The 23,945-nt window shown below is 45.4% G+C and overlaps 1 protein-coding gene across 1 annotated transcript in view; it reads right to left on the bottom strand.

Moving 5' to 3' along the window:
- Positions 1-23,945, bottom strand: part of LOC147450379 (E3 ubiquitin ligase BIG BROTHER-related-like) — a 99,342-nt gene that overhangs the window by 23,402 nt on the left and 51,995 nt on the right. The window lies entirely within an intron of this gene.

Genomic DNA, 23,945 nt, shown 5'->3' with positions numbered 1-23,945 from the left:
GGAGGGTGGGGTGAAGGAGGGGCGCTTGTGCGGGTCACCAAGTGTTGAACCTCATACCAATGTGGGGGGGGGGGGGGGGGGGGGGGAGAAGGGGGGTTATGGGGCTGTACGGCAGAGAGCAATGTAGGCTGAGGGCAGGGTTGGCAGGCGTGGGTTCAGCAAAGTTGGTTAGGGTGTGCTACAGCAGAGGCCGGGATGGCCATGACTGTATGGCTACTGCAGGCTGAGGGAAGGGCTTGCGGGGGGGGGGGGTTTGTATTGGAGGGTGGCGTGGGTTCTGCAGGATGGCGCAGGAGAGAGGCTGGTGGGCAGCGAGAGGGTGGCGTGGGTTCTGCAGGTGGGCAGCGAGGGTGGCGCAGGAGAGAGAGAGAGAGAGAGAGAGAGAGAGAGAGAGAGAGAGAGAGAGAGAGAGAGAGAGAGAGAGAGAGAGAGAGAGAGAGATGAAAATGAAATGATATATTAACGTCTACAAAAGGCCAAAATGACCTATGAGACCAACAAGTTACAAATTGATGAATCTAATATAAAGTTTGTGTGCTGAAAGAAAGACTGACATCCTAAACAAAATGTTGTAGTGAAAGTGAATGTGGGGGAAAGACTAGAGACTCTCTAGTCAATACGAAGGTACAAAATAATGAGGGGTGCAAGAAACTTAAGCTACTAAGAAGGGGATAATCCTCCAGCTCAAAGTAAATCTAGCATCGGTCGATGTCGGATCTCCTCGATGTCCTCTATGGTCAAAAACCCGACTGGGCATCGTACGTAGCGTGCCAAAATAATCCGAATCCTCCTTTGTAATCTTCGTCTATGCTGGGGATGCCTTTCTCTGTAATCGTGGACGCCTCGATCTCCCTAGGTCCATTGCACGGTGAATCAGTGTGCTCTAGTGGAGGTGGGATCCGAACTCTACTATAGAACCTGTCTGTCTAGCTCTCTAGTGGTAATGGCTGGCTTGAAATAGTCCGTGACCTGCCGTTGAGTCTGTCTCTCTGATCGCCTCAACAAGCACTCTCTATGTCTCCTCAACTCAAGCAAGAACAGACCCAAGCATCTTTAATCCTGGTATCCCATAACTCTGGAAAGTGGTTTAAAACCCTCTCTGAATAAGCAATGGACTCGCCTACAAATCTCATAGTATATGAAGCAATGACAAATGTAATGCAGCTCTGTCTCTGGCTCCCTATGGCATACACGACATACCCTAGTCTCAATCGGAACTCCTCTATATATGCCAGTCTCAATCTCAAGTTTGTGTGAGGATGTGCGTATATGACCAATAGCACACAGCACCCCATATGATAAATGTGTATCCATATATCTGGGCCTGACTACAAAGCCATCTGCCGTGAGTTGAATAAAATGTTCCTCTGTGAAAAGCCATCTTTGTGCCCAACTCTTGAGTAGGCTCTATCCAAGTACTCTTGGTGTCCATTTGAATCAAGTCTTGATGGATAAGTCTAGTAATCTTTGTCCGTGTCACAGTGAGAGAGGGGGCCTCCAAAGAGTATTGGAAGGGAGGCACTCTGTCCATGCTAAAACCATGCATCTGGAACCAAGAAGTCATTTGTCCATACCAGCAGGCTGTGTCTCCCTGTAAGGCCAACTGCCGGAAAGACTCAAGAGCAAGCCGGACATATCTATTTCTGGGAAGGTCCCACAAGCTATGTATGAAAGAGAGTGATCTAGTAAGTACCTCAATCACCACCAGAGTGGCAACTAGCTTTGCTCTAATAATCTCTTGAGGTACTGAGGCCTTGGCTCTAATCATCCGGGAAATCATAGATACCAAGGGCCTCTTGAGTCTCCATCCCTTTCCATCCATTAGTGTTGCTAGCTCTGCCATGACAACCTCAGTGCTCTGCCATGACAACCAACCGAGGGGCCCCAAATTTGCACCCCACACATCATAGCTAAGGTCACCAAAGTATCAAAAAGCCAAAGTTTGGTTCGGGGTTCTTGAAATTGAACCTACGAACACATCCTCTCAAGTTTGCCCAAGGTTGCATAGGCTCTGGTCAATCTAGTCTCTGTTGCTTTTCTCAGCAAAAAAACTGGCCCACTGAAAACCACTCCCAGATAAGTATATGCATATGTATACCCCACAATCTCATGCCCATAAGTAAATTTGGAGCTGACCTCCCGACCCATTGCGTTGTGTTGTAAACACCATAACCTTGGTTTTACCAAGGTTGACAAACAATCCACTATCCTCCACAAACACATTTAAGGCATCCAAATGGCGCTGCAATCCCTCTAGGGAGTCGGACATCAGCATATAACAAAAGTGGGATCCATGTCCCTGCTAGCTATGCTCCTTTGTCCCCTAGTCTCGTAATGTAATTAGAGGCCCCATCTACATACATACCAAACAAAGTAGGAGACAACGGGCATCCCTGCTTCACTCCAATAGTGGAGTGAACCTGGGTAGAAATCCCCTTGGGAGTGCGTACCTACCCCAGAATTGATCAATATAAAGCCATAATCCCCCAAATGAGCTCTATGGGTACCCTCATGACCTGCAGTCACCGCATCAGTTTAGCTCTGGGTACTGTATCAAAAGCTTTGCGGAAGTCCACGAAGCAACAATATATCCGTTTCCCATGTGACCTGCCCTCCTCAATAATGGCTCGTAGAGTCAGGATGTGATCAAGAGTAGTGAAACCCCTCTTGAAACCTGCCTGTCCTGTTGCTCGTATACCCTGTCTCTCTACCCGTCTGTTAGCTGCTGCTCGAGAACGGATGCGTATAACTGTGCTAATGTGTGACCGATCATAATATGGTAGTTCCCAAGCTCCATAAGGTCTCCTGCCTTTGGGATAGGCAAGATAGTAGACAAACTCCAAGTCTCAGGCAGGGTTGAACATCATAGATAGAAGCTCTACAAGCATATCTCTGGTATGAATAAAATGCTCGGCCACTAATCTCTCATGATGATAAGCTCTCCCATGCTTCATCTTGTCAATGGCTTTCCTTACCATCTCCATTGTAAAGAAGACATGCATGTGGACATGGCTCTAGTGGATCCGGTAGAGGTGGCTGCCCCGACACTGTACATAGGGATGCTGCATATTGGCCCCACACCTCCGGAGAGAAGTAATAGCTAGAGCGGGAGAGGGTTCATGAAAAAGCCGCCAAAGCCTCGGCCGAATCCTGACTCAAAAATAACTGGTATAACTCCTATTCAAGGCTAGCTAGAAAGGCCCTCTTCTTTCGACGTACTAAGCACCAGAAGGCAATGCGCGACTGTCTATGAGTGATGACTCCAAGAGAAACCTCTCTTTGTAGTTAGGCTCTCAAATCTCTGCAAAGTCCTCAATATGGGAAAGAAAGCTCGGCGTGGCTATAATATAATCTACTGTGCTAGCTCCGTGACGATGTGGGAAGCAAGTAAACCCGACGGTTGCTGGGAATCTCTGTAAGCCATTAAGTATAGCTAACCCATGTGCGGCGCCCATATCTAGCAAGTATCTCCCATACTCCGTACATTTTGTATCCTGTGAGCGTCTGTTTAGCCCCATGTCTATGGTGTCCAGCTCTATCAACATCTCCTCCGAGGTATCATAGAAGACTCTGTGATGGTTGCCCGTCCGGACGTTGAAGTCCCCTAGGAGAATGATGTCCCCATCCCTAGAGAACTCCCATATGTCATCATCAAGCACAGAGAAAGGAGACTTCCATCTTTGCTTTCCACTCCTTCATCTCTTTTTCCATCTCTGTGAGCTGTTTGTGTGTCAGCATGAAAGTCGCCTTCAGCGTCCGCGGGGGTGTTTTGTTGTGTGGAGAAGCCATCATCTTTCGAGATGCTGGAGAGAGAGAGAGAGAGAGAGAGAGAGAGAGAGAGAGAGAGAGAGAGAGAGAGAGAGAGAGAGAGAGAGAGAGAGAGAGAGAGAGAGAGATACGCATCTTCCTATTTGAAAGGCAATGCCCAGACTTGGTGGTTGACCCTACTTTTGTGAAAGGAAGCACCCACCTCATGGATAAAGTCCAAACGAGTTTTCACCTCCGCATGGCTCACTGAGGATTACGAAGAGTATGTTATCATAGCATGGAACCATCTCCAGACGACTAAAGAAGATACCCTAAACGATTATTGCCAGAGGTTTTGGGATACTTTTCTACCAGCTGAATGACGCACTAGAAATATTTGTACTCGGATGTCTCTAGTGAGAAAAACCCTCTTACTTAAAATTCCAATAATTCATTTAGAATTATTTTTCCTGTCAGATAAAGCCAATTTAGCAACATTCCTTTCACTTATAAACAGTTGTCCTCAATTGTAGAGATCCAACCAAACTGCCCGGGGAGAAACCGAAAAAATTCCAGATCTAGCTCAATGGTGAGTTGAGCTAGTCTTTTCTCAAAAGAGAACTTAAAAATTAAATTAAACAAAAACTCAATAATTCAATACTTACCTTACCGGTTCATGTCCTTCCTCTGGTACCTCGAGGATATTCCTCACCAATCATCAAACTTACGAGCCACGTAAGAACGTGTTATTCGTGTCTTTCCAACAAATTGAAAGTTCCCTTATCCGAGAATCTGCTAACTCAATTCCATCTTTTTTTTTTCCGAGAGAATGATCCTTCTATTAGTTAATGAAACTACCCATAGGGCTACAACTTCCTCTACAAGAGAGGGCTACAACAATCATGATGGGGAGACTCTCCCAATGAAAAAACAAAATAAGTACAATGAGGCTAGATCAAGAGATGGGAGGAGGGAAAAGCCACACAAGTGGACGGTAGTGCCATCTGAGCACACCCTGGCCCATGGTGAAAAAAGGCCTAGGACGCCAAAGTCGAAGGAAAGCCTCTCTGCGCTCCTACATGCGGTTGGAACTGCCCTAGAATCTCTCGAACTGTCCTCTGAGAGTATGGACCAACTCTAGCCAAAGATCCCGAGCAGTCTCTATTGGTGGTACAGGGTGAGCCTCTAAGATGCGGAAGCAACGGGCCCGCCAGATGAACCAGAGTGTCAGGCCACTGATGAGCTCCCAACACTCCTCTCTCTCATTGCACCACTCCTATGGAGTAAGCTGTGTAGCAGGCTGGAGTGTAGGTCGACCCCCTCGCATCACTATCATCCTGTTGGAGGAAGATAGCTCAAACTGAAGTGCCGGGCCCGTGAGAGTGGACCAAGCAGCTGCCCCCCAAGTGTACAGCCGAGCAGTGGAAAGAGCTGGCATCAGCCGAAGGACACGAAGCCACACATGCTGTGCTAAAGGACAGTCCCAAAGACAGTGACGCTGACTCTCCACAAGATGGTCACAAGCTGCACATGCAGCCGAGAGACCACTATGTACAAGCCAACTCCCAACTGCTGTAGCTCTGTGTGCAACCAGCCACTCGAACAAAGTGACTCGTCTCGGCTGTCTGGAGTCCCACAACCTCTTCCAAAAAGCTGCCAAGAACTCGGTTGTGAGACCCTCCTCCTGCCAATGAGGTGTTGCAGCAGCAGGACGAGCCTCTCTCTGCGCTGCCAGTATGTGATGTCCCAGCCGAACAATGTACTGAAAGAAAGGAACACCTGGATGGTCTATAGAGTCCCTCCACAGCCACTCTCCAGGATCCCATTGTACTCGTGCCAGTGGACAACTCTCCCAAGCCCACAGTCTCCAATGGCCAGTCTCAACAGCTGCTGGGTCGGGATCTATGACACAAGTCCTCCCACATATGCCCACCACGCGAATCCTCTGAAAACAGCACTCTGCCACCTGCGGGGCCTCAACTGCAACTCGATGTAAGCGTCCCTCACCCTGTAGCTCGAAAAACAAGGAGGGTATAGTCTCCGAGCAAGCCAGAATTGAGATGAGAACCTCCAGTCGCATGAAAGCTCCCATCAATCTGGGCGCTGCTGACTCGAGAGGTGTGAGCCACTCAGTTGGTACTGCCTCTGAGATGTCCTGACACATGCTCTGCACCCCTCTCATGCACTGTAGCTAAATGCCCTGAAGCTCTTCTGACAAGCCTGAAAACTGTAACCAGTCACCTAGAGAGCGTGCTGGACCCTCTGTTATGGGACCCCAGGAAACATGAGGCCGACTACCAACCAAGTGGCCTCTCTGAGCGCTAACCATGGGGTTCCAAACAAGGGGCTGTCTCACGCGCTCCTCGATGCAAGTAGGCTGACGTTGCTCTAGGCCTCACTGCAGTTGCTCCCAGGAACGGAGCAGACTCAAAGCGAAGTGGTCCTCTAGTCTCCTGCTCAAGCCAACTCTACAAGTCTCTGTGAAAATCCATGGAGTAGAGGGTCGCCATGGACCTCCAGCCTGAGGCACCCTAGCACGAAGCCGCTGAAGCAAGAACTCCTTCCAAGGCTCCTCACATGGAAGAAGTCCTTTGAAGATAAACTTCCCAAGAAGGGCTCTGCTCTGCTGTGCTGTGTCTATGATCCCCAACCCTCCCCGAGAACAAGAAAGAACGATGACCTGCCATGCCACTTTGGCCCGAGCTATCTGAGTGTCACGCCCTGACCAAAGGAAGTTCCTGATCAGCCTCTCAACCTGGCTAATACAAGAACTCGAGAAGATCCAACAAGAAGTGATGTACCACATAGTAGCCAACAACACCTGGTTGGTCACTACAACTCTGCCTGCCAAAGAAAGTCGTGCGGAGCTCCAATGTAACAACTTCCTCCTGATAGACAGGAAGAGGGGAGCAATCTGCTGCTCGGGAGACAAGTCCACACCAACCTGACAGCCCAAGTACCGAACTGCAGTCCCTGGGGGAATCCACCCGAAACCCTCACTTGGCATCCAATCTGGTGAAGGAGCACTACCAATTGAGAAAGCCACAGTCTTTCTCCCGTTGATCAGTGTGCCAGATGCACAACAGAAAGTCTCAAGAGCCTGCTCACACCTGTGTAGGTTGGCCTCCTGGCCATTCAAGTACAAGGCTGAGTTGTTTGCAAACTCAGCGTCCAGTAGCTCATCTCCCCGAATAGGGAGCGCTAAGCCACGTAAATCAACCTACTGTGAAACCAAAAACCTGCTCATCGCCTCAGCATAGAACAAAAAGAGGAAAGGGGCAAGAGGGCAGCCCTGTTTGACCGACCGTGTGAGCATGAAGCGATCACCTCTACCTCCTGCTAAAAGCACCTAACTGTGTGCCTGTCTGTACAATGCTGACACCCCTCTGATCCAAGCATCTGAGAAGCCCATCCTGTGTAGAGTGCCCTCCAAAAAATTCCAGTCAACTCTATCGTAGGCCTCCTCAAAATCGAGAAGAAGAATCACCAAATCCTCACCACGGAGCTGCGCGAGGGCAGAAGCCTCCGAAAAAGTAAAGATGTTGTCAAGGATACTACGCTCCTTGACAAAACCTGTTTGGACTCTGAGTCCAATGTATAAGGCTCTCTAGAAGAAGCTCGAGCTGCTCAGATGCCGAGTGGGCTCATCGAAATCACCTTGGTCGTTATATCTGCAGACTCGAACTCGACCTGGTAGTACCCTCTCCCGAGGATCTGGACATCGGTGATCTTGCCCACATCGGAGAGAAGACGGGCCTGTAGTAAATCCCGAACCTTGCCCCGACTGGGCCGAGTGCCAATGATCTTACGGATAACCGAAGTGGCTTGCAAGCGCTCCACTTCAGCCATCAAGCTCGCTTGCTCTTCTGGCAAAAGAGCAAGTTGAAGGGTCGGCTCCGCGGTGTCGGGCGAGGGGGCTTCTGTGGAGTCCCTCTGAGGTGGAGCAGAGGCCGCCATTCTGTGTCTGCTATTGGAAGGATACGGTCGTTGGTGTCGAGGCGTATGCCAGCAAGCTGAAAAAACAGCCTACATGCAGGCAGAAGGCGAAAAAAGGGAACAGGGACCGGGGGGGAGTAGGAGGACTGAGGTCAAGGGGCGGGTAGGTGCAACGATGGCAAAAGGGGGTGCGAGGGCTGGCTATACTGCACGCAGGCAGGGCAGCGGGCAGCGCGCTGGTGTGCTGGACAGCGGCGGGCAGGATAGCGGGCAGGGAAGTGCGCAGCGCAAGGGAGGAGGGGGGAGGTGTGAGCGATTGCGAGAGGGGGGGAGGGGTTGCAGGTGCGTGCACAGGGGGGGCATGAGCAGCAGCAAGCGTCAAGGCAATTCCATCTTCTTTAGCTCGAGAAGAATAATCTTTCTAGAAATCAATCTAGATGTGTGTTCTTGCACGTAATCGTATACTATTAGTCCCGAGGGTATTAAACCTTGTATTCCTTCCGCAAAGGGAATGCCCAAATCATAGAGCATTCATCTCATGTGAGTATGGATTCCTTTGGTAAATAGAGTCTTCCATTTCACTAGAGGAAGTTCTTGTTCTTGGTCTTTTCTCAATGTAGGCTGATTGTTCCGATCCGAAGATCCCTTGTGCACGGCGGCACTCCTTTCCATCTTTTTCTCCTGCGGGTTTTTACCACTGGCAGTGTTTTCCTGACGCCTATTAGCGTCTCTTCCTTGCGGAAGCCATAAAAAATGTTTCACCTTGCAAGCATCAACGACAGCTTGCAAAATCTTAGGCATACAAAATTACAACCATAGGATTCTCTGAACGTATGTTCAAACTCGGTTCACAATAGAGCAAACCCGCTTTGATTCTCAGGGTTGCTTTCTCGTATGTGGTTAAGGTCTTTCTTTCCTTCTTGGAATGGTTGGTTGATCATTCACTCACTAGCATAAGAGTTTATGCTCATACTAGCAGTATGCCAAGGGTACTTGACCTGCTTATAAGGAAGCGTATACACAACCATAACCTGCTACTGTAGTGGTCAATCCACATAGCGTATTTGATGATCATCGACCATCAGAATACCTCTTCTCAATAGAGAAACTCCAAGCAACCGATGTTGGAATTAGGGTTGCAGAAAAACACACACAACTTGGAGCAGACAAAGGAAGCTCAAGGCACAAAACAAAGTGTATTACTTAGAGTGCAATGGAAAGATGAGTTAGCGCTAGAGTGATGGGCATATATACAATACACGGGGAAAAAACCTCCTAGTGAGAGAAAAAATGACCCGGCGGTCCTAAGTGTGTTTACACACATCACTACCACATGTATATGGTAACAAAAATTCCCTGGGAGTGATGCGGTGAACGAGAGCTGGCACAGAGAGTATAGGGAAGTGCCATGCCCTGAGGACATGATCAGTCTACAAAGGGGAATAAGCCCAAAGCTTTGCGAAAAGCTTCAAACATCTCACGAGATAATGCCTTTGTGAAAAGATCTGCACGGTTGTCCTGTGTTGGCATATAAGCCAAGCTGATCTCTCCTGCTGAGAGCCTCTACCTGACATAGTGGTAATGCACCTCGATGTGCTTTGTGCGAGCATGAAAAACTGGGTTCCTCGCAATTGCCAATGCGCTCTGACTGTCAATGTAGATAGTGTTGGCAGTGTCCTGTCCAACACCCAAATTAGCCATAAGACGTCTAAGCCATACACTCTTAACCATAGCTGTGAAGACTGCCCTGTTCTCAGCCTCACAATTGGAAGTGGCCATAGTAGGTTGCTTCTTGCTCAACCATGATATGCATGAGTTGCCAAGCATGAAACAAAAACCACTTGTGGACACTCGTGTGTCAAAACAACAAGCCGAATTTGAGCCCTTGGGATAAAACTAGCCAAGATGTTTAGTGCCACTCAAGTAGCAAAAAATCATCTTGACAGCCTGTCAATGCTTAGACCTTGGGCTATGCATGAATCTGCTGACCCGTAAGACTGCAAATTGAATATCCGACCTCGTGCTGCATACATAAATGAGGCAGCCAACATCAGTTTAGTAAAGAGTGACATCGGCAGGATCACCAGCATCATGAAGACTCAATTTCAAACCTGTTTCCATGGGAGTGGCAATAGGTTTGCAATCCTCAAGTCCAAACTTACATAGCAATGTCTCTATGTAACTTTTCTGACACAAGGCAATACCACCATCACACTGCTTAAACCGTATACCCAAGTAATGATGCAACAACCCCAATCTTTCATCTTGAAAGTAGCATTCAAATCAACCTTAAATTCAGCAATATGTCTCTCATTTGGTCCAGTGATCAGTAAATCATCCACATAGAGAACGACAAATGAGAAGTACATCACCCTCACGCTTTACATACATGTGCTTTCTGTTGGACTGTTACGAAAGCCTCGTTTGACCAAATGAGTGTCAGCCTTCTCATACCAAGCACGAGGAGATTGCTTCAACCCATACAAAGCTTTCTTACATTTGCACACTTTATATTCGTGTCCTTTAATCACAAAACCGCGAGGTTGCTGTTACATAAACTTCCTCAAATATGTCACCATTCAAGAAAGCAGTAACAATGTCTGACTGATGTACATCCCAACCAAAATGAGCTGCCAATGCACATAGAAAACGCACAATAGTCATACGACAAGTGGGAGCAAAAGTCTCTTCATAATCTGTCTTTTTGCTGTGCATAATCTTTTGCAACAAGTCGAGCCTTATAGCGATCAATCTCACCATCTGGCTTGCGTTTCAATTGTAAACCCACTTCTACCAATGGCCTTTTAGCCGGGAGGCAAATCACATAAAATCCATGTGTCATTTTCTATAAGTGCATCATATTCTAATTGCATGTAAGCTAGACAGAGCCAAAGCATAACAATCTGATGCATAAGATGCATGGCGAGAACCTGAACGAGTACGACTAGACAAAGGTGCATCCAATTACTGTCATGCAAAGTATGCACCACCATTTTGACATACCTCTAGCTTGCTCATTCTCAACCCTTTCCTCATCAAGTACATCATATACATCTGCAACAGAAACCCCCATAGGCTGTACATTTGCCTCATTGGAATTTACATTCGAACTTCCACCATTGAAAAGAGGCAACAAAGTGTCATAAATGTCTTGTGAGCTTACATTACTATCTCTGGTACATGACATCAAGGGCTAAACATAATCTTCTACAAACACAACATCCTGTGAGACCAAGATACGCTTTGTTTGCGGGTGATACAGCCTATAACCTTTGCTTTCAGCACTATAACCAACAAAAATACATTTAGCAGCCCTATCATCTAATTTTCTGCGCTGTGTTTGTTGCACCAAAGCATATGCCAAACAACCAAAAACACACATATGCTCAAATAGAAGGCTTTCTATCATGCCATGCTTCATATGGAGTCATAGACTGCAAAGCTTTCGTAGGACACCTGTTTAGTACATAAGTGGCACACACGATGGTCTCAAGTCAAAACGAATGCGGAAACGCTCGACTCTTGACCATACATCGTGCCATTTCCGTAAGTGACCAATTTTCCCTCTCAGCAACATCATTTTGCTGAGGCGTATAAGGCACTGTATATTTTATCCCATGACTAGCCAGAAATGCATTAAACTCATGTACATATACTCCCCCCCTCCATCGGAACGGAGGGTGCCCATAGTACATTTTGAGACATTTTCAGCCATAGCTAGAAATACTTCGAACTTTGCTTTAAGCAAATATATCCATGCATGCCTAGAGTAATCATCAATGAAAGCAACAAAGTAAAGGTAATTGCCCAAGGACGGAGTTTGCATCGGCCCACAAACATCACTATGCACAAGCTGCAACCTGCATGTGACCCTAACCGAACCATCCTTTGGAAACTTTGCACGCTGCATCTTACCCAAGATATAGCTTTCACAAACATGTTTGATAGGTGCTTCAAGAGGCGGCAAAGAAGCAACCATATTAAATTTCTGCAAACGCAGCAAACTGACAAAATTATAGATGCCCAAAACATGCATGCCAAAGTTTTACATCTGAATTAGCCTTAGAATCCACAACTGCATTTGCAAAATTCTGCCTGCACTTGTCATATAAGGTGAGCTTATACAGCCCACGACATAAAATGCCAGATGTAACAATTCATCACCGAAACTAAGATCATGTATTGTATATCTGTCATCCACAAATCCAAGTCTAGCAAGTGCAGATACAAACAAAAGATTCTTCTTGATCCTAGGTACATACAATGCATCAACAAGTGTAAAAGAACTTCCATTAGCAACAGTAAGCACAATCTTTTGACTCCCTTGACCGGATAAGAGGCATTGTTGGCACAAGTGATTGAATTTCCATACGGGACATCCTCGAGAGAGGTAAACAAGTCACGATGAGATGTAATGTGCTTTGTAGCACCACTATCAAAGTACCACACTTGAGCATCTGCAGCAACTAACAAACATGCATCATGGACAGAAGGATCTTAAGTGCAATCTGCAATAAAAGCCCATTCTGCATCAACATCAGCATCACAATTTCCTTTCACAGAAGACTCAATAATAGTTGCATTTGTAGTGAAACCTGCATTGGTAGTGGAACTAGCCTCTTTCTTCTTAGCCTCTTTTGCCTTCAACTTAGGACACTGCTTGATCAAATGATCATTAGCTTTACAATAATGGCAACACATCTTCTTTTTGCCCTTATCACTAGAATTCCCAGATGAATTATTGCCAGCAGAAGCATTAGGAACAGGTGATTTACCGCTCCCAGAAGGATCATGAGAAGTGGCTACATTGCTGTTACCACCTTTTCTTTGAGCAACAATAAAGGCCTGTTCAACTGCATGTTGTCTAGTCCTATTTTTTCTGGAAAGTGACTCTTGCAATAGCAATGTGCATAATGCATCAAACTTGACAACTTCAAGATTTCCTTGGGTCATAAGTCTCCAAGTACTAGCAAAAGTCTGGTAAGAATCTAGCAAGGCATCAAGAGCAGTCTACACAAGGAAACTGTCTGAAATGACTTCACCTGCAGAAATAAGTTGCTCATTGATATCCTTGACACCAGCAAGGAAAGTGTCCATATCATCTTCCTCATGCATAATCTTCGACTCCAGCTCTTTACGTAGCAATGCAATTTTTGCCTCATTGCAACTTGCATGAAGACCAGCTAGAATATCCAAGGCCTGTTTTGCAGATTTCGCTGAACGAATGTGAGGAGTACTAGTGCGCTTCACAGATAATGCAATCAATGCATGAGCCAATGCATCTTTTACATCCCAACGAGCTTGCTCAACCGTAGGTAAAAGAGCTCTGGTAGCAGCAACCCTGTCACCAAAACCTGCAACATCCTCAACATCGCCTACATCTGTAGAATTAGGACGTACATCAGTGCCCTGCACAATGTTCCAAACACCCTTTGACACAAGCTGTGTTACAACTTTTATGAACTCAGAAGATTTCCTTCCTTTCGTAAGATTCTCAAAGCGAGCACGCTCAACCAAATGATTCCTTGACTTGGTTCCAGAGCAAACCCGCTCATCAGATAAACTGGGATTTCAATCCTGGGATTCCTTGAGCACAGGCCATAGCCGGCTCTTGCTCCTTCCCTCATAAAGAGAGTGTTTATTCATTGCTGCAAAAGGCACTACCATGTCTTCCCTTATCGGGTAAGGGGTATTGGATACCAGATCAATTAGTGACTTACTAGATGGTTTAGCAAACCAGTTCATCATCGAAAGCAATGTTCCAACTTGACCCTTCTCTCATAAACACTCAAGAGTGATCGGTCCTGGTTAGACATATGCATATCTCGTGCATAAAAGCAATACGCAGCTTTCGAGTTCCTCAAAGATTTAACTTTGATCAAAGACCTGCCCTCTCACTTAAAGTTTGAGGTCTTTTGTTCAAAATCTCAGGAGTTAGTTTGAATTCTTGTACTCCAAAACTTTCTCCGGATAGCAACGTATCCTTCGAGGAGAGGTAACAAAAATTCGTTCAATGGTTCCCATCCCACTGTGGGGATTAGATTTCTATGTACACTGAAGTGCACACTTTCAACTTGTATTACTGACTCCTCCATCCGCTACAAAGTATCTTGCGGATGCGTTTACAACGTTCGGGTAAAAGTCCTTCATTGAATTTCTTCATCTTTTCTTCCTCAGAGAGGTTCAAGAATGGAGCCACCTTGGCAAGAGTGAACCGATACCTATTCACGTAATCTGTGACTCGCTCATGCTCTTTTTGGAAAAATCAATCCTAATCTTCTCTGATGCCTTCTTCAAAGCGTAGAGGACAAAAATTTGTCCAAAAATTCAGCCTTGTATTGAATCCAAGTCTTGTTGTAAGTTCTTTGCAGAGCTTTGGTATACCACCAAGTACTTGCAATCCCCTTGAGGTGTTTGGTCACATGCCTCACCTTCGACGCTTCTGAGAAATTTCCATTTGCAAAGGCAACGTCAAACTGTCGAGTGAAAGCGATAAATTTCGGAACATCTTCCCTTGCGTAAAAAAGTATCAAACTTGACTGGGGTGTTCTCAAGTCGAGAGACTTTCTTTATATCCTTCCCGAAATGACGGGAATTCTTAGCTATGGTTCTCGATTGATGTTCATGGATATTTTTTGGGTTCTAAAGGATCTTGAGCATTCCGCTCCTAGGATTCTCTAGGTTCTTGAGCATCATGCTCTTGTCGCCTTCTCAGAGAATCCCAAGTCTTGTCGACTTCTTGCAGAGAGAAAAATTTTCCCAACTCTGCGAGCTTTTCCTGCAAAACTTAGTGTTCCGCCTGCTTACTTCTCTCTTGGCTTGTCAGAGTCGTCCCGTATCTTCCCAGAGTCGTCCTCCTTCACAAAGAAAGAGAGGAGACCATGCTCTGATACCACTTGTCACAAATGGGAGCGCATAGCAATATAAAATATACTCGGATAAATAGAATTTATCACTTGATACCGACGTCGAGAATATAGAGAGAAATAGAGAGAGTGAGAAGATTGACACAATACTGGGGCCCACAAGATGGGCTAGTCCCTCCCCGTAATAGTATCTTTATTACTGAGGAGAAGTCTATACAAGCACTTGAACAAAACATATTACCATGCTCGTTCTAGAATCGAACTCGATGGTTCCTGGAAGCCTCAGCTTCCTATTTTTAGGGCAAAACCCTATTCCAAGGAACTTCCATTCCTTATTCCAAATCCTCGAGAATCAAGGTTCTCGCCTCTGGATTTCACCTTCCAGACTCAAGGCATGGTATCCCTGCAACTCTTTTCCGACCTTGTTTCGAGAGTCCTCTTCTTGCAAAACAACTCTGCTTTCCTAGACACGAAGTCCTTTCCTTGAAAATCTCAACTTCTGGATCACAACTCCAGAGACTACCTCTCTCTGATCCGTGGATCTACTCCCAAACTCAGGGTACGAAACCCTTGGGCTGATCTAGCTCTAATTCCTCATAGCGCTTCTCTCCTACAGAGGCTTAGGCCTTCCTCTGCTCCTACTCCCTCACGAAGAGGAAGTACACCTGCAATCAAATATTCAGAGACCATAACATGAAAAACGTTACCTCCAAAGTCTCGAAGCTTGAAATGCAGCTCGATTCTGGGAAGCAATTCCCCGGAAGAGATCTCTGCACGGAGAATCCTCTCTTTCAATCCTACACACAGAAGAGGTGTGCTCTCGGGTTCCTTCTTGTAAATCAGCCCCATCTACGACGTTTATGAGCTGAAAACAGACAAAAATAGCAGCTTGTCACGATGGAAACACTCTCCGTACGCACTTCTTCGCGATGGAACTTGCGTACTAGGTCTTGGGGACGCCTAGAACACTCGGGGCAGCCAAGGGCATCACCGGCGGCGGAATCTCCATGGCTAAGATCTGCAGCGGCTTCCCCTTCTTGTCTAGCACTGGCCTGTTTTTCTCCTGCGCTACAGCCCTTTGTCACCCTCTCTTGCGCTGGCTGTTTTTGGCCCAAGGGGGGGGCACCCAATATTCTAGTGCTTTATTTATGATGTGGCTGCCCACTTATTAAGTTGGCGGCCGGCCTCCTATAAAAAATGGTATGAACCTGTAAAAAAACTCAATAAAACCTTATAAGTTGAATACAATGCTTACACCGCATTTCCCAGGAGTCCTTGGATGCAACCACATGCACAAATGCAATGCAAACATAGGGAAAAGCATCTGTTTTCCCGAAAAGCAACCCGCTTTCTCAGAAAGCAACTGTATTTCCTCAAAGTTTCCTACGAACCCATCTTCATTCAAGTGCTGGCTCATCCTTGTGCACAATTCTAACATAGTACGGAATTTCCTCTCGACTAGGGAATATTCCCTTCCTGATGCCCCCGTCACCCACCCTGTGACGCATCAAGAATATCCATCGCCTAGTCCTTTCCAATTGAACTTGCGATACAGTCTCCTTCGCGATGCTCTATATCACCCATCCTATGACGCATCAAAGATGTCCGTTCCTGGATGGTCGAATTGTTGCTAAATTGGCTTTATCTGACAGGAAAATAATTCTACATGAATTATTGGATTTATAAGTGAGAGGGTTTTCTCCATTGGAACACCAAGAAAAATAATTCTAAATGAATTATTGGAATTTTAAGTGAGGGTTTTTCTCACTGGAGACATTGAGTACATAGTATTCCTAGTGCATCATTCAGAGTAATGACGGGAGCACTGTGAAAGGGAATATATGAGGCCACCAGGAACGGGTACTTCTGATGCGTCACATCGGATGGGTGACAGGAAGCATGGGGAAGAAGTATCCGACCATCCGGAAACGGACATCTCTGATGCATCATAGGATGGGTGACATAGAGCATCGTGAAGGAGATTGTACCGTAAGTTCGGGAGGAAAGGACTAGGTGATGGGTATTCCTAATGCGTCACAAGGTGGGTGACGGGTGCATCAGAAAGGAAATATCCATAGTCGAGAGGAAATTCCGAACTGTGTTAGAATTGTGCACAAAGAAAAGCAAGCACTTGAATGAAGATGGGTTCATAGGAAACTTTGAGGAAAAACAGATGCTTTCTGAGAAAGCGGGACTGCTTTTCGGGAAAGCAGATGCTTTCCCGCAGGAAGTCTATGTCTGCATTGCAACTGTGCATGTGATTGCATCCAGGGACGCCTGGGAAGTGCTGTGAAAGCATTGTTTTTAGCTTCTAAGGTTTTATGGAGTTTTTGGACAAATTTAGACCATTTTTAAAGGTGACCGGCCGCCCACTTAATAACTGGGCAGCCTATGATTAAATAAAGCAGTATAAACCAGCCAACGATTTTTCTCTCTTTTTCTAGCAAAACAGCCCAAAAAAAAACCCCCCGAAAAACGGCCGCGATCTCTACGCGAGTAGCCAATGCTCTTCTATCTTTGCAGTGACTAGGGAGCTATAAAAGCATCACACACCCTCTCCCAAAAAAAAGATCAGTTTTTGCAAAAAGAAGATGCTGCTGCAGATTTCATCCACAAAGAAGACGTTGCTGGTGATGCCCATGGCTGCCCCAAGTGTACCAGATGTCGCCAAGACCCAGTGCGCGAGTTCCCTCGCGAAGAAGTGCCTACGGAGCGTGTTTCCATCGCGACAAGTTGCTGTTTCTCTCTGTTTTCAGCCCATAAACGTCGTAGACGTAGACGGGGCTGATTTACGAGAAGGAACTCGAGAACACACCTCTTTTTGTGTGTAGGATTGGAAGAGAGGATTTTCTATATAGAAATCTCTTTTGGGGAATTGCTTTTTGAGAACCGAGTTGCGTTTCGGGCGTCGAGACTTCGAAGGTAACGATTTTCATGTTATGAACTCTGAGTATTTGTTTGCAGGTGTGCTTCCTCTTAGTGGGGGAGTAGGAGCAGAGGAAGGCATGAGCTTTTGCAAGAGAAAGCGCTCTGAGGAGCTAGAGCCAGATCAGCCCAAGGGTTTCGTACCCAAGTTTGGGAAGTAGATCCACGGATCGGAGAGAGGTAGTTTCTCAAGTTGTGATACGGAAGTTGGGATTCCCAAGTAAGGACTTCGTGTCTGGGAAAGCAGAGTTGTTCTGCGGGAAGAGGACTCTGGAAACAGAGTTGGAAAAGAGAGGTGCAGGGATGCCATGCCCTGAGTCTGGAAGGTGAGATCCAGAGGCAAGAACCTTGATTCTTGAGGATCTGGAATAAGGAACCGAAGTTCCTTGGAATAGGGTTTTGCCCTAGGAATCGGAAGCTGAGGCTTCCGGGAACCATCAAGTCTTATTCTAGAACGAACGTGGTAATATGTTCGGTTAAAGTGCTTGTATAGACTTCTCCTCAGTAATAAAGATACTATTACGGGGGAGGAGCAACCCACCTTTTGGTCCCGAGTATTGTGTCGATTTTCTCACTCTCTCTCTCTCTCTCTATCTATCTATCTGTTTCTCTCTATATCCTCTGGCTTCAGTAATAAGTGATAAATCCTATTTATCCGAATGTATTTTATATTGCTATGCGCTCCCGTTTGTGACAGTGGTATCAGAGCATGGTCTCCTCTCTTTCTCTGTAAAGGAGGACGACTCTGGGAAGATACGAGAAGAAGCCATGAGAAGCCAAGAGAGAAGTAGGCAGGCGGGACACTAAGTCCTGCAAGAAAAAGCTCGCAAAGTTGGGAAATTTTTTCTCTCTGCAAAAAGTCGACACAAGACGTGGGATTTTCTGAGAAGGCGACAAGAGCGTGATGCTCAAGAACCTAGAGAATCCGAGGAGCGGAATGGTCAAGATACTTTAGAACTCAGAAAATATCCAAGAACATCAATCCAAAACCATAGCCAAGAAAACCAGTCTTTTTGGGAAAGATATGAAGAAGGTCTTTAGACCTAGGAACTCTCCGGTCAAGTTTGATACTTTTGACGGAAGGAAAGATGTCCTGAAAGCTACCGCTTTCATTCGACATTTGAAGTTGCCTTTGCAAACGGCAATTTCTGAGAAGTGTCGAAGGTGAGGCATGTGACCAAATAGCTCAAGGGGGATTGCAAGTACTTGGTGGTATACCAAAGCTTTGCAAGAAACTTACAACAAGACTTGGATTCAATTCAAGGCTGAATCTTCCGACAAATTTTTTTCCTCTACGCTTTGAGGAAGGCATCCAAGAAGATTGGGATCGGTTTGCCTAATAGGAACACGAGCGAGTCAAAGCAAGTAGTGGTTTACTCTTGCCAAGGTAGCTCCACTCTTGATCCTCTATGAGGAAGGAAAGATGAAGAAATTCAACGAAGGACTTTTGCCCGAATTTGTAAACGCATCTACAAGATACTTTGCAGCAGATGGTGGAATCAACAATAAAAGCTGAAAGTGTACACCTTAGTGTACATAGAATCTAATCCCCGCAGTGGGAGGGGAACCATTGAGCACAGAAACAACGAATTTTTGTTACCTCTCCTCGAAGGATACGTTGCTATCCGAAGAAAGTTTGGAGTCAATCTAACTCCTGAGTTTTTGAAACGAAGACCCTCAAACTTTTAAGTGAGAGGGCAGGTCTTTGATCAAAGTTAAATCTTTGAGGAACTCATAAACTGCGTATTGCTTTTATGCACAAGATATGCATGTGTCTAACCAGGACAATCATTCTCGAGTATTTATGAGAGTAGGATCAATTTGAAACATTGTTATCTGAGATGACTTGGTTTGCTCAACTAGCCGGAAGGTCAACTATTGATATGGTATCTGGTAGTTCTCCAACAAATCACCTGGTATTGCGGGTAGGACGGCAGAAAGGAAGTGACCATTCCGAGATTTCAACCAAGAAAAGCTTTCACTAAGCTTGAGTACCTTATGAACCAACACCCCTACCCGGTAAGGGAAGACATGGTAGTGCTTTTCGCACAAGTGAATGAACACTCTCTTTACGAGGGAAGGAACAAGCGATTGCTACGGCCTGTGCTCAAGGAATCCAAGGATTGAAATCCTAGTTTATTTGATGATCGGGTTTTGCTCTAAGATCGAGCCAAGGGATCGTCAGGTTGAGCGTCTTCGCTCTAAGGATCTGACTAAGGGAAGGTAATTTCCCAGGTTCACTAAAACTCTCACACAGCTTAAAAATTATGTACACCTTTGGGTACATGGATAAGACACAAAGATGCAGACCTAGGCCAAGGTGGGTCATCATTAGTCGATTTTTTTTTTCTGTTGAACGGAATGAGATGAACCAACTTCCTTTTAAGGAACTGGACAGGAGTTTGTTTTACTCTCTTGAGCGCCTTTTTGCATGCAAGGATATTCTGACACGAGAATCTCTATTTGAGATGTGTACGGTAGAAGGAATTTAAGTTTCTCTACGGAGAGAGATTTTGTGATGGTCGTTGATCATTGAGTATGTTGTGTGCTTTTACCATTACAGTAGCAACTTTTGGTTGCGGTATATGTTTCTCCTTGAGCAGGTCAAGTAGCATTTACACGCTGCTCGAATAAATTCGAACTATTATGTTCGTAAGAATGTAATTCGCCAACCGTCAAAATGGTAAGAACTACATATGGGAGAACATCCCTGAGAATCAAAGAGGGTTCGCTCTATTGTGAACCGGGTTTGAACGTACATTCAAAAAATGCTATGGCTAGAATCCTATCTGCCTGAGATTTTGCAAGTCATCATTGATGATTGCAAGGAGAAAAAGATTGGAAAGTAGTGCCGTCGTGCACAAGGGCTCTTCGGATCAAAACAATTGGCCTACCCAAAGCAACGGGACTGAACAAGAACCTTCTTTAATGTGATCGCAGACTCTGTTTGTGAAAGAAAGACATCGAGATTAATGTTCTATGATTTGGGCATTCCCTATGCGGGAGGACAAAAGAGGTTTAATACCCTCAGCACAAGTAGCCTAGGATTATGCGCAAGGATAGATACCTAGATTGATTTCTAGGAGGAATATTCTTCTCGAGGTTGAGTAGGCGAAAGTGAGTTAACAGATTCTCGCATGAGGAAACTTCCGATCTGTTGGAAAGACGCGAATGACGAGTTCTTACATGGCTCGTAAGTTTGATGATTGATGAAGGATATCCTCGAGGTACTAGAGGAAAGACATAAACTGGTAAGGTACGTATTGAATTTTTGAATTTCTGTTTAATTTAATTTTAAAGTTCTCTTTTGAGAAAGGACCAACTCAACTCACCATTGAGCAAGATTTGGAATTTTTCCGACTTCTCCCCGGCAGTTCAGTTGGATCTCTACAGTTGAGGACAACTGTTTATAAGTGAGGGATGTTGCTAAATTGGCTTTATCTGATAGAAAAATAATTCTAAATGAATTATTGGATTTATAAGTGAGAGGGTTTTCTCGCTTGGAACACCAAGAAAAATAATTCTAAATGAACTATTGGAATTTTAAGTGAGAGGGTTTTTTCTCACTGGAGACATCCGAGTACAGAGTATTCCTAGTGCGTCATTCAGAGTAACGACGGGAGCACTGTGAAAGGGAATATCTGTAAGGCCAACGGGTACTTCTGATGTGTCACATCAGATGAGTGACAGGGAGCATGGGGAAGAAGTATCCGACCATCCGAGAACGGACATCTCTGATGCGTCATAGGATGGGTGACATATAGCATCGCGAAAGAGATTGTACCGTAACTTCGGTAGGAAAGGACTAGGTGATGGGTATTCCTGATGCGCCACAAGGTGGGTGACGGGTGCATCGGAAGGAAATATCCATAGTCGAGAGGAAAGTCCGAACTGTGTTAGAATTGTGCACAAGGAAAAGCAAGCACTTGAATGAAGATGGGTTCAGAGGAAACTTTGAGGAAGAACAGATGCTTTCTGAGAAAGCGGGACTGCTTTTCGGGAAAGCAGATGCTTTCCCGCAGGAAGTCTATGTCTGCATTGCAACTGTGCATGTGATTGCATCCAGGGACGCCTGGGAAGTGCTGTGAAAGCATTGTTTTTAAGTTATAAGGTTTTATTGAGTTTTTGGACAGATTTAGACCATTTTTAAAGGTGATCGGCCGCCCACTTAATAAGGTGAGAGCCTATGATTAAATAAAGCAGTATAAACAACCAACGATTTTTCTCTCTTTTTCTAGCAAAATAGCCAAAAAAAAAAAAAACCGAAAAGCGGTTGCGATCTCTATGCGAGCAGCCAATGCTCTTCTATCTTTGCCGTGGCCAGGGAGCTATGAAAGCATCACACACCCTCTCCCAAAAAAAAGATCAGTTTTTGCAAGAAGAAGATGCTGCTGCAGATTTCATCCACAAAGAAGACGTTGCTGATGATACCCATGGCTGCCCCAAGTGTACCAGATGTCGCCAAGACCTAGTGCGCGAGTTCCCTCGCGAAGAAGTGCCTACGGAGCATGTTTCCATCGCGACAAGTTGCTGTTTTTCTCTGTTTTCAGCCCATAAACCGAATTGCTTTTTGAGAACCGAGTTGCGTTTCGGGCGTCGAGACTTTGAAGGTAACGATTTTCATGTTATGAACTCTGAGTATTTGTTTGCAGGTGTACTTCCTCTTAGTGAGGGAGTAGGAGCAGAGGAAGGCATGAGCTTCTGTAGGAGAAAGTGCTCTAAGGAACTAGAGCCAGATCAGCCCAAGGGTTTCGTACCCAAGTTTGGAAAGTAGATCCACGGATCGGAGAGAGGTAGTTTCTCAAGTTGTGATCCGGAGGTTGGGATTCCCAAGTAAGGACTTCGTGTCTGGGAAAGCAGAGTTGTTCTGCGGGAAGAGGACTCTGGAAACAAAGTTGGAAAAGAGAGTTGCAGGGATGCCATGCCCTGAGTCTGGAAGGTGAGATCCAGAGGCGAGAACCTTGATTCTTGAGGATTTGGAATAAGGAATGGAAGTTCCTTGGAATAGGGTTTTGTCCTAGGAATCAGAAGCCGAGGGTTCCGGGAACCATCAAGTCTTATCCTAGAATGAACGTGGTAATACGTTCGGTTCAAGTGCTTGTATAGACTTCTCCTTAGTAATAAAGATACTATTACGGGGGGGGACCAACCCATCTGCTGGTCCCCAGTATTGTGTCGATCTTCTCTCTCTCTCTCTCTCTCTCTCTCTCTCTCTCTCTATATATATATATATATATATATATATTATATTTATTTTATATATATATATATATCCTCCGGCTTCAGTAATAAGTGATAAATCCTATTTATGCGAATGTATTTTATATTGCTATGCGCTCCCGTTTGTGACACGAATACTTCTTTCCGATCCTCCCTGTCACCCATCCGATGTGTCACATCAGAAGTACCCGTTCTTGGTGGCCTTACAGATATTCCCGTTCACAGTGCTCCCATCATTACTCTGAAGGACGCACTAGAAATATCTCTACTCAGATATCTCTAATGAGAAAAACCCTCTCACTTAAAATTCCAATAATTCATTTAGAATTATTTTTCCTGTCAGATAAAGCCACTTTAGCAACACCACTTCTTGTAGTTTGATCCTTATGAAAGAGGATTTGTTCAGGTTTAGGTTCAATGAGTTGCTTTGTGTCTTCAACTTCTAGGGAATCCTCTGTATTAGGCTCTTCTAGTATTGGTACCATGTAAGGCTTTAATAAGTTTACATGAAATGAATTATATATCTTCCAATGACTTGGAAGTTCTAGCTTGTAGCATACTTCATCAATTTTCTTGATGACCTTGAAAGGTCCAAAATACCTTTTCGACAACTTCGAAAAATATTTTGTTTGCCTTGAACTTTGCTTTAACCTATTCTTATCAAACTTTACTAAGACATAATGTCCTTTAAAAATCAAATGCCTTCGTTGTTGTAATGTGCAGCACAAGTGAATGATGTTGAATGCGCAGGCTGAGTGCCCAGTGCCTACTCAAGGTTCCTTTCATTGACGGGGAGAGAGAGCCCCCCTATACTTCATGAGAGTTGTGCAAAGACCAAAACAAAAGAGAGTGGAAACTACGAGTGAAAGTGTCGTGAGAGAGAGAGAGAGAGAGAGAGAGAGAGAGAGAGAGAGCATATGGGGTTCCAAACCACCCTCCAAGGGCCCTGCTCTCTATTGCTAGAGTGTTATTTGCTTTAGATTGCACAAATGCTGGTACAACCATACTAGATGCTAAGATGCTTGACGATGCTTGCGGAGGACGCTTGGTACTGCGAGGCTAAAGGCTGAAATGCAAAACGCTAAGGATGCTGCTCAGAAGCTGCGACTGGGACAAGGCTATGGCTGATCCGCTATCGCCAGGGACAGCGATGGGCTGAAAAGTGAAAAAGCTGGTGATGCTCATGGGCTGAAATCTGAAAATGCTGATGGTGTTGCTACTGAACTGCATCCACGACGAGGCTAGGACTAA

This window comes from Adiantum capillus-veneris, chromosome 9, assembly GCF_014529385.1.
Source record: "Adiantum capillus-veneris isolate H3 chromosome 9, ASM1452938v2, whole genome shotgun sequence".
NCBI classification, from domain to species: domain Eukaryota; kingdom Viridiplantae; phylum Streptophyta; class Polypodiopsida; order Polypodiales; family Pteridaceae; genus Adiantum; species Adiantum capillus-veneris.
The sequence above is the reverse complement of the archived record's forward strand: the minus strand, read 5'-3'. Positions and strand labels throughout refer to the sequence as shown.